Source organism: Ascaphus truei, unplaced genomic scaffold (assembly GCF_040206685.1).
Source record: "Ascaphus truei isolate aAscTru1 unplaced genomic scaffold, aAscTru1.hap1 HAP1_SCAFFOLD_242, whole genome shotgun sequence".
NCBI lineage: Eukaryota > Metazoa > Chordata > Amphibia > Anura > Ascaphidae > Ascaphus > Ascaphus truei.
In genome coordinates this window covers 58,261-71,584 of record NW_027455345.1, presented here as the reverse complement: position 1 = coordinate 71,584, position 13,324 = coordinate 58,261, and the positions used below count along the sequence as shown (strand labels likewise).

The following is a 13,324-nucleotide window of genomic DNA, read 5'->3' as shown; positions in this document are numbered from 1 at the left end:
AATTCTGACATCAAGAATTCCGTCTATAGTACATTTGAGTGCACCTGTCATTTTCTCAGTCTCTGTGTATGCATGGAGCAAGATATAGGCTCATGGATTTAAGAATGAGAGGATATCATGAGACAGCAATCTCCACCTACGGCCATACTACCTTGAAAGCGCCCGATCCCGTCAGATCTCGGAAGCTAAGCAGGGTGAGGCTTGATTAGTACTGGGTTGGGAGACTGCCTGGGAATACCAGGTGCTGTGGGTGTTTTTATTTTTTGCTTCCCTAATGAAAATATACATGGCATTCCTCGCAGCAAATGAAAATGTTTCATTTCTTGCTACTTTTTTCCCGCAGTGGCAAAGAAATATATCGTTTTTTCCTCAGAAAGTTCAACACAATGCAACCTTCCAAAATAGAATTCTGACATCAAGAATTCCGTCTATAGTACATTTGAGTGCACCTGTCATTTTCTCAGTCTCTGTGTATGCATGGAGCAAGATATAGGCTCATGGATTTAAGAATGAGAGGATATCATGAGACAGCAATCTCCACCTACGGCCATACTACCTTGAAAGCGCCCGATCCCGTCAGATCTCGGAAGCTAAGCAGGGTGAGGCTTGATTAGTACTGGGTTGGGAGACTGCCTGGGAATACCAGGTGCTGTGGGTGTTTTTATTTTTTGCTTCCCTAATGAAAATATACATGGCATTCCTTGCAGCAAATGAAAATGTTTCATTTTTTACTACTTTTTTCCCGCAGTGGCAAAGAAATATATCGTTTTTTCCTCAGAAAGTTCAACACAATGCAACCTTCCAAAATAGAATTCTGACATCAAGAATTCCGTCTATAGTACATTTGAGTGCACCTGTCATTTTCTCAGTCTCTGTGTATGCATGGAGCAAGATATAGGCTCATGGATTTAAGAATGAGAGGATATCATGAGACAGCAATCTCCACCTACGGCCATACTACCTTGAAAGCGCCCGATCCCGTCAGATCTCGGAAGCTAAGCAGGGTGAGGCTTGATTAGTACTGGGTTGGGAGACTGCCTGGGAATACCAGGTGCTGTGGGTGTTTTTATTTTTTGCTTCCCTAATGAAAATATACATGGCATTCCTTGCAGCAAATGAAAATGTTTCATTTTTTACTACTTTTTTCCCGCAGTGGCAAAGAAATCTATCGTTTTTTCCTCTGAAAGTTCAACACAATGCAACCTTCCAAAATAGAATTCTGACATCAAGAATTCCGTCTATAGTACATTTGAGTGCACCTGTCATTTTCTCAGTCTCTGTGTATGCATGGAGCAAGATATAGGCTCATGGATTTAAGAATGAGAGGATATCATGAGACAGCAATCTCCACCTACGGCCATACTACCTTGAAAGCGCCCGATCCCGTCAGATCTCGGAAGCTAAGCAGGGTGAGGCTTGATTAGTACTGGGTTGGGAGACTGCCTGGGAATACCAGGTGCTGTGGGTGTTTTTATTTTTTGCTTCCCTAATGAAAATATACATGGCATTCCTCGCAGCAAATGAAAATGTTTCATTTCTTGCTACTTTTTTCCCGCAGTGGCAAAGAAATATATCGTTTTTTCCTCTGAAAGTTCAACACAATGCAACCTTCCAAAATAGAATTCTGACATCAAGAATTCCGTCTATAGTACATTTGAGTGCACCTGTCATTTTCTCAGTCTCTGTGTATGCATGGAGCAAGATATAGGCTCATGGATTTAAGAATGAGAGGATATCATGAGACAGCAATCTCCACCTACGGCCATACTACCTTGAAAGCGCCCGATCCCGTCAGATCTCGGAAGCTAAGCAGGGTGAGGCTTGATTAGTACTGGGTTGGGAGACTGCCTGGGAATACCAGGTGCTGTGGGTGTTTTTATTTTTTGCTTCCCTAATGAAAATATACATGGCATTCCTTGCAGCAAATGAAAATGTTTCATTTTTTACTACTTTTTTCCCGCAGTGGCAAAGAAATATATCGTTTTTTCCTCAGAAAGTTCAACACAATGCAACCTTCCAAAATAGAATTCTGACATCAAGAATTCCGTCTATAGTACATTTGAGTGCACCTGTCATTTTCTCAGTCTCTGTGTATGCATGGAGCAAGATATAGGCTCATGGATTTAAGAATGAGAGGATATCATGAGACAGCAATCTCCACCTACGGCCATTCTACCTTGAAAGCGCCCGATCCCGTCAGATCTCGGAAGCTAAGCAGGGTGAGGCTTGATTAGTACTGGGTTGGGAGACTGCCTGGGAATACCAGGTGCTGTGGGTGTTTTTATTTTTTGCTTCCCTAATGAAAATATACATGGCATTCCTCGCAGCAAATGAAAATGTTTCATTTCTTGCTACTTTTTTCCCGCAGTGGCAAAGAAATATATCGTTTTTTCCTCAGAAAGTTCAACACAATGCAACCTTCCAAAATAGAATTCTGACATCAAGAATTCCGTCTATAGTACATTTGAGTGCACCTGTCATTTTCTCAGTCTCTGTGTATGCATGGAGCAAGATATAGGCTCATGGATTTAAGAATGAGAGGATATCATGAGACAGCAATCTCCACCTACGGCCATACTACCTTGAAAGCGCCCGATCCCGTCAGATCTCGGAAGCTAAGCAGTTTGAGGCTTGATTAGTACTGGGTTGGGAGACTGCCTGGGAATACCAGGTGCTGTGGGTGTTTTTATTTTTTGCTTCCCTAATGAAAATATACATGGCATTCCTCGCAGCAAATGAAAATGTTTCATTTCTTGCTACTTTTTTCCCGCAGTGGCAAAGAAATATATCGTTTTTTCCTCTGAAAGTTCAACACAATGCAACCTTCCAAAATAGAATTCTGACATCAAGAATTCCGTCTATAGTACATTTGAGTGCACCTGTCATTTTCTCAGTCTCTGTGTATGCATGGAGCAAGATATAGGCTCATGGATTTAAGAATGAGAGGATATCATGAGACAGCAATCTCCACCTACGGCCATACTACCTTGAAAGCGCCCGATCCCGTCAGATCTCGGAAGCTAAGCAGGGTGAGGCTTGATTAGTACTGGGTTGGGAGACTGCCTGGGAATACCAGGTGCTGTGGGTGTTTTTATTTTTTGCTTCCCTAATGAAAATATACATGGCATTCCTTGCAGCAAATGAAAATGTTTCATTTTTTACTACTTTTTTCCCGCAGTGGCAAAGAAATATATCGTTTTTTCCTCAGAAAGTTCAACACAATGCAACCTTCCAAAATAGAATTCTGACATCAAGAATTCCGTCTATAGTACATTTGAGTGCACCTGTCATTTTCTCAGTCTCTGTGTATGCATGGAGCAAGATATAGGCTCATGGATTTAAGAATGAGAGGATATCATGAGACAGCAATCTCCACCTACGGCCATACTACCTTGAAAGCGCCCGATCCCGTCAGATCTCGGAAGCTAAGCAGGGTGAGGCTTGATTAGTACTGGGTTGGGAGACTGCCTGGGAATACCAGGTGCTGTAGGGGTTTTTATTTTTCGCTTCCCTAATGAAAATATACATGGCATTCCTCGCAGCAAATGAAAATGTTTCATTTCTTGCTACTTTTTTCCCGCAGTGGCAAAGAAATCTATCGTTTTTTCCTCTGAAAGTTCAACACAATGCAACCTTCCAAAATAGAATTCTGACATCAAGAATTCCGTCTATAGTACATTTGAGTGCACCTGTCATTTTCTCAGTCTCTGTGTATGCATGGAGCAAGATATAGGCTCATGGATTTAAGAATGAGAGGATATCATGAGACAGCAATCTCCACCTACGGCCATACTACCTTGACAGCGCCCGATCCCGTCAGATCTCGGAAGCTAAGCAGGGTGAGGCTTGATTAGTACTGGGTTGGGAGACTGCCTGGGAATACCAGGTGCTGTAGGGGTTTTTATTTTTCGCTTCCCTAATGAAAATATACATGGCATTCCTCGCAGCAAATGAAAATGTTTCATTTCTTGCTACTTTTTTCCCGCAGTGGCAAAGAAATATATCGTTTTTTCCTCTGAAAGTTCAACACAATGCAACCTTCCAAAATAGAATTCTGACATCAAGAATTCCGTCTATAGTACATTTGAGTGCACCTGTCATTTTCTCAGTCTCTGTGTATGCATGGAGCAAGATATAGGCTCATGGATTTAAGAATGAGAGGATATCATGAGACAGCAATCTCCACCTACGGCCATACTACCTTGAAAGCGCCCGATCCCGTCAGATCTCGGAAGCTAAGCAGGGTGAGGCTTGATTAGTACTGGGTTGGGAGACTGCCTGGGAATACCAGGTGCTGTGGGTGTTTTTATTTTTTGCTTCCCTAATGAAAATATACATGGCATTCCTTGCAGCAAATGAAAATGTTTCATTTTTTACTACTTTTTTCCCGCAGTGGCAAAGAAATATATCGTTTTTTCCTCAGAAAGTTCAACACAATGCAACCTTCCAAAATAGAATTCTGACATCAAGAATTCCGTCTATAGTACATTTGAGTGCACCTGTCATTTTCTCAGTCTCTGTGTATGCATGGAGCAAGATATAGGCTCATGGATTTAAGAATGAGAGGATATCATGAGACAGCAACCTCCACCTACGGCCATACTACCTTGACAGCGCCCGATCCCGTCAGATCTCGGAAGCTAAGCAGGGTGAGGCTTGATTAGTACTGGGTTGGGAGACTGCCTGGGAATACCAGGTGCTGTAGGGGTTTTTATTTTTCGCTTCCCTAATGAAAATATACATGGCATTCCTCGCAGCAAATGAAAATGTTTCATTTCTTGCTACTTTTTTCCCGCAGTGGCAAAGAAATCTATCGTTTTTTCCTCTGAAAGTTCAACACAATGCAACCTTCCAAAATAGAATTCTGACATCAAGAATTCCGTCTATAGTACATTTGAGTGCACCTGTCATTTTCTCAGTCTCTGTGTATGCATGGAGCAAGATATAGGCTCATGGATTTAAGAATGAGAGGATATCATGAGACAGCAATCTCCACCTACGGCCATACTACCTTGAAAGCGCCCGATCCCGTCAGATCTCGGAAGCTAAGCAGGGTGAGGCTTGATTAGTACTGGGTTGGGAGACTGCCTGGGAATACCAGGTGCTGTGGGTGTTTTTATTTTTTGCTTCCCTAATGAAAATATACATGGCATTCCTCGCAGCAAATGAAAATGTTTCATTTCTTGCTACTTTTTTCCCGCAGTGGCAAAGAAATATATCGTTTTTTCCTCTGAAAGTTCAACACAATGCAACCTTCCAAAATAGAATTCTGACATCAAGAATTCCGTCTATAGTACATTTGAGTGCACCTGTCATTTTCTCAGTCTCTGTGTATGCATGGAGCAAGATATAGGCTCATGGATTTAAGAATGAGAGGATATCATGAGACAGCAATCTCCACCTACGGCCATACTACCTTGAAAGCGCCCGATCCCGTCAGATCTCGGAAGCTAAGCAGGGTGAGGCTTGATTAGTACTGGGTTGGGAGACTGCCTGGGAATACCAGGTGCTGTGGGTGTTTTTATTTTTTGCTTCCCTAATGAAAATATACATGGCATTCCTTGCAGCAAATGAAAATGTTTCATTTTTTACTACTTTTTTCCCGCAGTGGCAAAGAAATATATCGTTTTTTCCTCAGAAAGTTCAACACAATGCAACCTTCCAAAATAGAATTCTGACATCAAGAATTCCGTCTATAGTACATTTGAGTGCACCTGTCATTTTCTCAGTCTCTGTGTATGCATGGAGCAAGATATAGGCTCATGGATTTAAGAATGAGAGGATATCATGAGACAGCAATCTCCACCTACGGCCATACTACCTTGAAAGCGCCCGATCCCGTCAGATCTCGGAAGCTAAGCAGGGTGAGGCTTGATTAGTACTGGGTTGGGAGACTGCCTGGGAATACCAGGTGCTGTGGGTGTTTTTATTTTTTGCTTCCCTAATGAAAATATACATGGCATTCCTTGCAGCAAATGAAAATGTTTCATTTTTTACTACTTTTTTCCCGCAGTGGCAAAGAAATCTATCGTTTTTTCCTCTGAAAGTTCAACACAATGCAACCTTCCAAAATAGAATTCTGACATCAAGAATTCCGTCTATAGTACATTTGAGTGCACCTGTCATTTTCTCAGTCTCTGTGTATGCATGGAGCAAGATATAGGCTCATGGATTTAAGAATGAGAGGATATCATGAGACAGCAATCTCCACCTACGGCCATACTACCTTGAAAGCGCCCGATCCCGTCAGATCTCGGAAGCTAAGCAGGGTGAGGCTTGATTAGTACTGGGTTGGGAGACTGCCTGGGAATACCAGGTGCTGTGGGTGTTTTTATTTTTTGCTTCCCTAATGAAAATATACATGGCATTCCTCGCAGCAAATGAAAATGTTTCATTTCTTGCTACTTTTTTCCCGCAGTGGCAAAGAAATATATCGTTTTTTCCTCTGAAAGTTCAACACAATGCAACCTTCCAAAATAGAATTCTGACATCAAGAATTCCGTCTATAGTACATTTGAGTGCACCTGTCATTTTCTCAGTCTCTGTGTATGCATGGAGCAAGATATAGGCTCATGGATTTAAGAATGAGAGGATATCATGAGACAGCAATCTCCACCTACGGCCATACTACCTTGAAAGCGCCCGATCCCGTCAGATCTCGGAAGCTAAGCAGGGTGAGGCTTGATTAGTACTGGGTTGGGAGACTGCCTGGGAATACCAGGTGCTGTGGGTGTTTTTATTTTTTGCTTCCCTAATGAAAATATACATGGCATTCCTTGCAGCAAATGAAAATGTTTCATTTTTTACTACTTTTTTCCCGCAGTGGCAAAGAAATATATCGTTTTTTCCTCAGAAAGTTCAACACAATGCAACCTTCCAAAATAGAATTCTGACATCAAGAATTCCGTCTATAGTACATTTGAGTGCACCTGTCATTTTCTCAGTCTCTGTGTATGCATGGAGCAAGATATAGGCTCATGGATTTAAGAATGAGAGGATATCATGAGACAGCAATCTCCACCTACGGCCATACTACCTTGAAAGCGCCCGATCCCGTCAGATCTCGGAAGCTAAGCAGGGTGAGGCTTGATTAGTACTGGGTTGGGAGACTGCCTGGGAATACCAGGTGCTGTGGGTGTTTTTATTTTTTGCTTCCCTAATGAAAATATACATGGCATTCCTCGCAGCAAATGAAAATGTTTCATTTCTTGCTACTTTTTTCCCGCAGTGGCAAAGAAATATATCGTTTTTTCCTCTGAAAGTTCAACACAATGCAACCTTCCAAAATAGAATTCTGACATCAAGAATTCCGTCTATAGTACATTTGAGTGCACCTGTCATTTTCTCAGTCTCTGTGTATGCATGGAGCAAGATATAGGCTCATGGATTTAAGAATGAGAGGATATCATGAGACAGCAATCTCCACCTACGGCCATACTACCTTGAAAGCGCCCGATCCCGTCAGATCTCGGAAGCTAAGCAGGGTGAGGCTTGATTAGTACTGGGTTGGGAGACTGCCTGGGAATACCAGGTGCTGTGGGTGTTTTTATTTTTTGCTTCCCTAATGAAAATATACATGGCATTCCTTGCAGCAAATGAAAATGTTTCATTTTTTACTACTTTTTTCCCGCAGTGGCAAAGAAATATATCGTTTTTTCCTCAGAAAGTTCAACACAATGCAACCTTCCAAAATAGAATTCTGACATCAAGAATTCCGTCTATAGTACATTTCAGTGCACCTGTCATTTTCTCAGTCTCTGTGTATGCATGGAGCAAGATATAGGCTCATGGATTTAAGAATGAGAGGATATCATGAGACAGCAATCTCCACCTACGGCCATACTACCTTGAAAGCGCCCGATCCCGTCAGATCTCGGAAGCTAAGCAGGGTGAGGCTTGATTAGTACTGGGTTGGGAGACTGCCTGGGAATACCAGGTGCTGTAGGGGTTTTTATTTTTCGCTTCCCTAATGAAAATATACATGGCATTCCTCGCAGCAAATGAAAATGTTTCATTTCTTGCTACTTTTTTCCCGCAGTGGCAAAGAAATCTATCGTTTTTTCCTCTGAAAGTTCAACACAATGCAACCTTCCAAAATAGAATTCTGACATCAAGAATTCCGTCTATAGTACATTTGAGTGCACCTGTCATTTTCTCAGTCTCTGTGTATGCATGGAGCAAGATATAGGCTCATGGATTTAAGAATGAGAGGATATCATGAGACAGCAATCTCCACCTACGGCCATACTACCTTGACAGCGCCCGATCCCGTCAGATCTCGGAAGCTAAGCAGGGTGAGGCTTGATTAGTACTGGGTTGGGAGACTGCCTGGGAATACCAGGTGCTGTAGGGGTTTTTATTTTTCGCTTCCCTAATGAAAATATACATGGCATTCCTCGCAGCAAATGAAAATGTTTCATTTCTTGCTACTTTTTTCCCGCAGTGGCAAAGAAATATATCGTTTTTTCCTCTGAAAGTTCAACACAATGCAACCTTCCAAAATAGAATTCTGACATCAAGAATTCCGTCTATAGTACATTTGAGTGCACCTGTCATTTTCTCAGTCTCTGTGTATGCATGGAGCAAGATATAGGCTCATGGATTTAAGAATGAGAGGATATCATGAGACAGCAATCTCCACCTACGGCCATACTACCTTGAAAGCGCCCGATCCCGTCAGATCTCGGAAGCTAAGCAGGGTGAGGCTTGATTAGTACTGGGTTGGGAGACTGCCTGGGAATACCAGGTGCTGTGGGTGTTTTTATTTTTTGCTTCCCTAATGAAAATATACATGGCATTCCTTGCAGCAAATGAAAATGTTTCATTTTTTACTACTTTTTTCCCGCAGTGGCAAAGAAATATATCGTTTTTTCCTCAGAAAGTTCAACACAATGCAACCTTCCAAAATAGAATTCTGACATCAAGAATTCCGTCTATAGTACATTTGAGTGCACCTGTCATTTTCTCAGTCTCTGTGTATGCATGGAGCAAGATATAGGCTCATGGATTTAAGAATGAGAGGATATCATGAGACAGCAACCTCCACCTACGGCCATACTACCTTGACAGCGCCCGATCCCGTCAGATCTCGGAAGCTAAGCAGGGTGAGGCTTGATTAGTACTGGGTTGGGAGACTGCCTGGGAATACCAGGTGCTGTAGGGGTTTTTATTTTTCGCTTCCCTAATGAAAATATACATGGCATTCCTCGCAGCAAATGAAAATGTTTCATTTCTTGCTACTTTTTTCCCGCAGTGGCAAAGAAATATATCGTTTTTTCCTCTGAAAGTTCAACACAATGCAACCTTCCAAAATAGAATTCTGACATCAAGAATTCCGTCTATAGTACATTTGAGTGCACCTGTCATTTTCTCAGTCTCTGTGTATGCATGGAGCAAGATATAGGCTCATGGATTTAAGAATGAGAGGATATCATGAGACAGCAATCTCCACCTACGGCCATACTACCTTGAAAGCGCCCGATCCCGTCAGATCTCGGAAGCTAAGCAGGGTGAGGCTTGATTAGTACTGGGTTGGGAGACTGCCTGGGAATACCAGGTGCTGTGGGTGTTTTTATTTTTTGCTTCCCTAATGAAAATATACATGGCATTCCTTGCAGCAAATGAAAATGTTTCATTTTTTACTACTTTTTTCCCGCAGTGGCAAAGAAATATATCGTTTTTTCCTCAGAAAGTTCAACACAATGCAACCTTCCAAAATAGAATTCTGACATCAAGAATTCCGTCTATAGTACATTTGAGTGCACCTGTCATTTTCTCAGTCTCTGTGTATGCATGGAGCAAGATATAGGCTCATGGATTTAAGAATGAGAGGATATCATGAGACAGCAATCTCCACCTACGGCCATACTACCTTGAAAGCGCCCGATCCCGTCAGATCTCGGAAGCTAAGCAGGGTGAGGCTTGATTAGTACTGGGTTGGGAGACTGCCTGGGAATACCAGGTGCTGTAGGGGTTTTTATTTTTCGCTTCCCTAATGAAAATATACATGGCATTCCTCGCAGCAAATGAAAATGTTTCATTTCTTGCTACTTTTTTCCCGCAGTGGCAAAGAAATCTATCGTTTTTTCCTCTGAAAGTTCAACACAATGCAACCTTCCAAAATAGAATTCTGACATCAAGAATTCCGTCTATAGTACATTTGAGTGCACCTGTCATTTTCTCAGTCTCTGTGTATGCATGGAGCAAGATATAGGCTCATGGATTTAAGAATGAGAGGATATCATGAGACAGCAATCTCCACCTACGGCCATACTACCTTGACAGCGCCCGATCCCGTCAGATCTCGGAAGCTAAGCAGGGTGAGGCTTGATTAGTACTGGGTTGGGAGACTGCCTGGGAATACCAGGTGCTGTAGGGGTTTTTATTTTTTGCTTCCCTAATGAAAATATACATGGCATTCCTTGCAGCAAATGAAAATGTTTCATTTTTTACTACTTTTTTCCCGCAGTGGCAAAGAAATATATCGTTTTTTCCTCAGAAAGTTCAACACAATGCAACCTTCCAAAATAGAATTCTGACATCAAGAATTCCGTCTATAGTACATTTGAGTGCACCTGTCATTTTCTCAGTCTCTGTGTATGCATGGAGCAAGATATAGGCTCATGGATTTAAGAATGAGAGGATATCATGAGACAGCAATCTCCACCTACAGCTATACTACCTTGAAAGCGCCCGATCCCGTCAGATCTCGGAAGCTAAGCAGGGTGAGGCTTGATTAGTACTGGGTTGGGAGACTGCCTGGGAATACCAGGTGCTGTAGGGGTTTTTATTTTTCGCTTCCCTAATGAAAATATACATGGCATTCCTCGCAGCAAATGAAAATGTTTCATTTCTTGCTACTTTTTTCCCGCAGTGGCAAAGAAATCTATCGTTTTTTCCTCTGAAAGTTCAACACAATGCAACCTTCCAAAATAGAATTCTGACATCAAGAATTCCGTCTATAGTACATTTGAGTGCACCTGTCATTTTCTCAGTCTCTGTGTATGCATGGAGCAAGATATAGGCTCATGGATTTAAGAATGAGAGGATATCATGAGACAGCAATCTCCACCTACGGCCATACTACCTTGACAGCGCCCGATCCCGTCAGATCTCGGAAGCTAAGCAGGGTGAGGCTTGATTAGTACTGGGTTGGGAGACTGCCTGGGAATACCAGGTGCTGTAGGGGTTTTTATTTTTCGCTTCCCTAATGAAAATATACATGGCATTCCTCGCAGCAAATGAAAATGTTTCATTTCTTGCTACTTTTTTCCCGCAGTGGCAAAGAAATATATCGTTTTTTCCTCTGAAAGTTCAACACAATGCAACCTTCCAAAATAGAATTCTGACATCAAGAATTCCGTCTATAGTACATTTGAGTGCACCTGTCATTTTCTCAGTCTCTGTGTATGCATGGAGCAAGATATAGGCTCATGGATTTAAGAATGAGAGGATATCATGAGACAGCAATCTCCACCTACGGCCATACTACCTTGAAAGCGCCCGATCCCGTCAGATCTCGGAAGCTAAGCAGGGTGAGGCTTGATTAGTACTGGGTTGGGAGACTGCCTGGGAATACCAGGTGCTGTGGGTGTTTTTATTTTTTGCTTCCCTAATGAAAATATACATGGCATTCCTTGCAGCAAATGAAAATGTTTCATTTTTTACTACTTTTTTCCCGCAGTGGCAAAGAAATATATCGTTTTTTCCTCAGAAAGTTCAACACAATGCAACCTTCCAAAATAGAATTCTGACATCAAGAATTCCGTCTATAGTACATTTGAGTGCACCTGTCATTTTCTCAGTCTCTGTGTATGCATGGAGCAAGATATAGGCTCATGGATTTAAGAATGAGAGGATATCATGAGACAGCAACCTCCACCTACGGCCATACTACCTTGACAGCGCCCGATCCCGTCAGATCTCGGAAGCTAAGCAGGGTGAGGCTTGATTAGTACTGGGTTGGGAGACTGCCTGGGAATACCAGGTGCTGTAGGGGTTTTTATTTTTCGCTTCCCTAATGAAAATATACATGGCATTCCTCGCAGCAAATGAAAATGTTTCATTTCTTGCTACTTTTTTCCCGCAGTGGCAAAGAAATATATCGTTTTTTCCTCTGAAAGTTCAACACAATGCAACCTTCCAAAATAGAATTCTGACATCAAGAATTCCGTCTATAGTACATTTGAGTGCACCTGTCATTTTCTCAGTCTCTGTGTATGCATGGAGCAAGATATAGGCTCATGGATTTAAGAATGAGAGGATATCATGAGACAGCAATCTCCACCTACGGCCATACTACCTTGAAAGCGCCCGATCCCGTCAGATCTCGGAAGCTAAGCAGGGTGAGGCTTGATTAGTACTGGGTTGGGAGACTGCCTGGGAATACCAGGTGCTGTGGGTGTTTTTATTTTTTGCTTCCCTAATGAAAATATACATGGCATTCCTTGCAGCAAATGAAAATGTTTCATTTTTTACTACTTTTTTCCCGCAGTGGCAAAGAAATATATCGTTTTTTCCTCAGAAAGTTCAACACAATGCAACCTTCCAAAATAGAATTCTGACATCAAGAATTCCGTCTATAGTACATTTGAGTGCACCTGTCATTTTCTCAGTCTCTGTGTATGCATGGAGCAAGATATAGGCTCATGGATTTAAGAATGAGAGGATATCATGAGACAGCAATCTCCACCTACGGCCATACTACCTTGAAAGCGCCCGATCCCGTCAGATCTCGGAAGCTAAGCAGGGTGAGGCTTGATTAGTACTGGGTTGGGAGACTGCCTGGGAATACCAGGTGCTGTAGGGGTTTTTATTTTTCGCTTCCCTAATGAAAATATACATGGCATTCCTCGCAGCAAATGAAAATGTTTCATTTCTTGCTACTTTTTTCCCGCAGTGGCAAAGAAATCTATCGTTTTTTCCTCTGAAAGTTCAACACAATGCAACCTTCCAAAATAGAATTCTGACATCAAGAATTCCGTCTATAGTACATTTGAGTGCACCTGTCATTTTCTCAGTCTCTGTGTATGCATGGAGCAAGATATAGGCTCATGGATTTAAGAATGAGAGGATATCATGAGACAGCAATCTCCACCTACGGCCATACTACCTTGACAGCGCCCGATCCCGTCAGATCTCGGAAGCTAAGCAGGGTGAGGCTTGATTAGTACTGGGTTGGGAGACTGCCTGGGAATACCAGGTGCTGTAGGGGTTTTTATTTTTCGCTTCCCTAATGAAAATATACATGGCATTCCTCGCAGCAAATGAAAATGTTTCATTTCTTGCTACTTTTTTCCCGCAGTGGCAAAGAAATATATCGTTT

At 42.1% G+C, this 13,324-nt stretch overlaps 32 non-coding genes and 1 pseudogene across 32 annotated transcripts; all 33 read left to right on the top strand.

Annotated features, from left to right (window-relative positions):
• Nucleotides 1-134: 134 nt before the first annotated feature.
• Nucleotides 135-253, top strand: LOC142480172 (5S ribosomal RNA). Its single transcript, XR_012794828.1, has one exon. It is a non-coding gene; the product is annotated as a 5S ribosomal RNA (ribosomal RNA).
• Nucleotides 254-539: 286 nt separating this feature from the next.
• LOC142480160 (5S ribosomal RNA) lies at nt 540-658 on the top strand. Its single transcript, XR_012794817.1, has one exon. It is a non-coding gene; the product is annotated as a 5S ribosomal RNA (ribosomal RNA).
• A 286-nt stretch (nt 659-944) lies between these two features.
• Nucleotides 945-1,063, top strand: LOC142480148 (5S ribosomal RNA). Its single transcript, XR_012794806.1, has one exon. It is a non-coding gene; the product is annotated as a 5S ribosomal RNA (ribosomal RNA).
• A 286-nt stretch (nt 1,064-1,349) lies between these two features.
• On the top strand, nt 1,350-1,468 carry LOC142480136 (5S ribosomal RNA). The gene has a single exon (XR_012794794.1). It is a non-coding gene; the product is annotated as a 5S ribosomal RNA (ribosomal RNA).
• Nucleotides 1,469-1,754: 286 nt separating this feature from the next.
• On the top strand, nt 1,755-1,873 carry LOC142480124 (5S ribosomal RNA). Its single transcript, XR_012794783.1, has one exon. It is a non-coding gene; the product is annotated as a 5S ribosomal RNA (ribosomal RNA).
• Nucleotides 1,874-2,159: 286 nt separating this feature from the next.
• Nucleotides 2,160-2,278, top strand: LOC142479754 (5S ribosomal RNA). Its single transcript, XR_012794423.1, has one exon. It is a non-coding gene; the product is annotated as a 5S ribosomal RNA (ribosomal RNA).
• A 286-nt stretch (nt 2,279-2,564) lies between these two features.
• On the top strand, nt 2,565-2,683 carry LOC142480439 (5S ribosomal RNA; annotated as a pseudogene).
• Nucleotides 2,684-2,969: 286 nt separating this feature from the next.
• On the top strand, nt 2,970-3,088 carry LOC142480113 (5S ribosomal RNA). Its single transcript, XR_012794772.1, has one exon. It is a non-coding gene; the product is annotated as a 5S ribosomal RNA (ribosomal RNA).
• Nucleotides 3,089-3,374: 286 nt separating this feature from the next.
• Nucleotides 3,375-3,493, top strand: LOC142480881 (5S ribosomal RNA). Its single transcript, XR_012795364.1, has one exon. It is a non-coding gene; the product is annotated as a 5S ribosomal RNA (ribosomal RNA).
• Nucleotides 3,494-3,779: 286 nt separating this feature from the next.
• On the top strand, nt 3,780-3,898 carry LOC142479823 (5S ribosomal RNA). Its single transcript, XR_012794491.1, has one exon. It is a non-coding gene; the product is annotated as a 5S ribosomal RNA (ribosomal RNA).
• A 286-nt stretch (nt 3,899-4,184) lies between these two features.
• Nucleotides 4,185-4,303, top strand: LOC142480101 (5S ribosomal RNA). Its single transcript, XR_012794761.1, has one exon. It is a non-coding gene; the product is annotated as a 5S ribosomal RNA (ribosomal RNA).
• A 286-nt stretch (nt 4,304-4,589) lies between these two features.
• Nucleotides 4,590-4,708, top strand: LOC142479822 (5S ribosomal RNA). The gene has a single exon (XR_012794490.1). It is a non-coding gene; the product is annotated as a 5S ribosomal RNA (ribosomal RNA).
• Nucleotides 4,709-4,994: 286 nt separating this feature from the next.
• On the top strand, nt 4,995-5,113 carry LOC142480090 (5S ribosomal RNA). Its single transcript, XR_012794750.1, has one exon. It is a non-coding gene; the product is annotated as a 5S ribosomal RNA (ribosomal RNA).
• Nucleotides 5,114-5,399: 286 nt separating this feature from the next.
• LOC142480079 (5S ribosomal RNA) lies at nt 5,400-5,518 on the top strand. Its single transcript, XR_012794739.1, has one exon. It is a non-coding gene; the product is annotated as a 5S ribosomal RNA (ribosomal RNA).
• A 286-nt stretch (nt 5,519-5,804) lies between these two features.
• LOC142480068 (5S ribosomal RNA) lies at nt 5,805-5,923 on the top strand. Its single transcript, XR_012794728.1, has one exon. It is a non-coding gene; the product is annotated as a 5S ribosomal RNA (ribosomal RNA).
• Nucleotides 5,924-6,209: 286 nt separating this feature from the next.
• On the top strand, nt 6,210-6,328 carry LOC142480056 (5S ribosomal RNA). Its single transcript, XR_012794717.1, has one exon. It is a non-coding gene; the product is annotated as a 5S ribosomal RNA (ribosomal RNA).
• A 286-nt stretch (nt 6,329-6,614) lies between these two features.
• Nucleotides 6,615-6,733, top strand: LOC142480045 (5S ribosomal RNA). Its single transcript, XR_012794706.1, has one exon. It is a non-coding gene; the product is annotated as a 5S ribosomal RNA (ribosomal RNA).
• Nucleotides 6,734-7,019: 286 nt separating this feature from the next.
• Nucleotides 7,020-7,138, top strand: LOC142480034 (5S ribosomal RNA). The gene has a single exon (XR_012794695.1). It is a non-coding gene; the product is annotated as a 5S ribosomal RNA (ribosomal RNA).
• Nucleotides 7,139-7,424: 286 nt separating this feature from the next.
• Nucleotides 7,425-7,543, top strand: LOC142480021 (5S ribosomal RNA). Its single transcript, XR_012794682.1, has one exon. It is a non-coding gene; the product is annotated as a 5S ribosomal RNA (ribosomal RNA).
• Nucleotides 7,544-7,829: 286 nt separating this feature from the next.
• On the top strand, nt 7,830-7,948 carry LOC142480880 (5S ribosomal RNA). The gene has a single exon (XR_012795363.1). It is a non-coding gene; the product is annotated as a 5S ribosomal RNA (ribosomal RNA).
• A 286-nt stretch (nt 7,949-8,234) lies between these two features.
• LOC142479821 (5S ribosomal RNA) lies at nt 8,235-8,353 on the top strand. Its single transcript, XR_012794489.1, has one exon. It is a non-coding gene; the product is annotated as a 5S ribosomal RNA (ribosomal RNA).
• A 286-nt stretch (nt 8,354-8,639) lies between these two features.
• LOC142480009 (5S ribosomal RNA) lies at nt 8,640-8,758 on the top strand. Its single transcript, XR_012794671.1, has one exon. It is a non-coding gene; the product is annotated as a 5S ribosomal RNA (ribosomal RNA).
• Nucleotides 8,759-9,044: 286 nt separating this feature from the next.
• LOC142479820 (5S ribosomal RNA) lies at nt 9,045-9,163 on the top strand. The gene has a single exon (XR_012794488.1). It is a non-coding gene; the product is annotated as a 5S ribosomal RNA (ribosomal RNA).
• Nucleotides 9,164-9,449: 286 nt separating this feature from the next.
• Nucleotides 9,450-9,568, top strand: LOC142479998 (5S ribosomal RNA). The gene has a single exon (XR_012794660.1). It is a non-coding gene; the product is annotated as a 5S ribosomal RNA (ribosomal RNA).
• A 286-nt stretch (nt 9,569-9,854) lies between these two features.
• On the top strand, nt 9,855-9,973 carry LOC142480877 (5S ribosomal RNA). Its single transcript, XR_012795361.1, has one exon. It is a non-coding gene; the product is annotated as a 5S ribosomal RNA (ribosomal RNA).
• A 286-nt stretch (nt 9,974-10,259) lies between these two features.
• Nucleotides 10,260-10,378, top strand: LOC142479819 (5S ribosomal RNA). Its single transcript, XR_012794487.1, has one exon. It is a non-coding gene; the product is annotated as a 5S ribosomal RNA (ribosomal RNA).
• Nucleotides 10,379-10,664: 286 nt separating this feature from the next.
• On the top strand, nt 10,665-10,783 carry LOC142480147 (5S ribosomal RNA). Its single transcript, XR_012794805.1, has one exon. It is a non-coding gene; the product is annotated as a 5S ribosomal RNA (ribosomal RNA).
• Nucleotides 10,784-11,069: 286 nt separating this feature from the next.
• LOC142479818 (5S ribosomal RNA) lies at nt 11,070-11,188 on the top strand. The gene has a single exon (XR_012794486.1). It is a non-coding gene; the product is annotated as a 5S ribosomal RNA (ribosomal RNA).
• Nucleotides 11,189-11,474: 286 nt separating this feature from the next.
• LOC142479987 (5S ribosomal RNA) lies at nt 11,475-11,593 on the top strand. Its single transcript, XR_012794649.1, has one exon. It is a non-coding gene; the product is annotated as a 5S ribosomal RNA (ribosomal RNA).
• A 286-nt stretch (nt 11,594-11,879) lies between these two features.
• Nucleotides 11,880-11,998, top strand: LOC142479817 (5S ribosomal RNA). The gene has a single exon (XR_012794485.1). It is a non-coding gene; the product is annotated as a 5S ribosomal RNA (ribosomal RNA).
• Nucleotides 11,999-12,284: 286 nt separating this feature from the next.
• LOC142479976 (5S ribosomal RNA) lies at nt 12,285-12,403 on the top strand. The gene has a single exon (XR_012794638.1). It is a non-coding gene; the product is annotated as a 5S ribosomal RNA (ribosomal RNA).
• A 286-nt stretch (nt 12,404-12,689) lies between these two features.
• LOC142480876 (5S ribosomal RNA) lies at nt 12,690-12,808 on the top strand. The gene has a single exon (XR_012795360.1). It is a non-coding gene; the product is annotated as a 5S ribosomal RNA (ribosomal RNA).
• Nucleotides 12,809-13,094: 286 nt separating this feature from the next.
• On the top strand, nt 13,095-13,213 carry LOC142479816 (5S ribosomal RNA). Its single transcript, XR_012794484.1, has one exon. It is a non-coding gene; the product is annotated as a 5S ribosomal RNA (ribosomal RNA).
• Nucleotides 13,214-13,324: the final 111 nt, after the last annotated feature.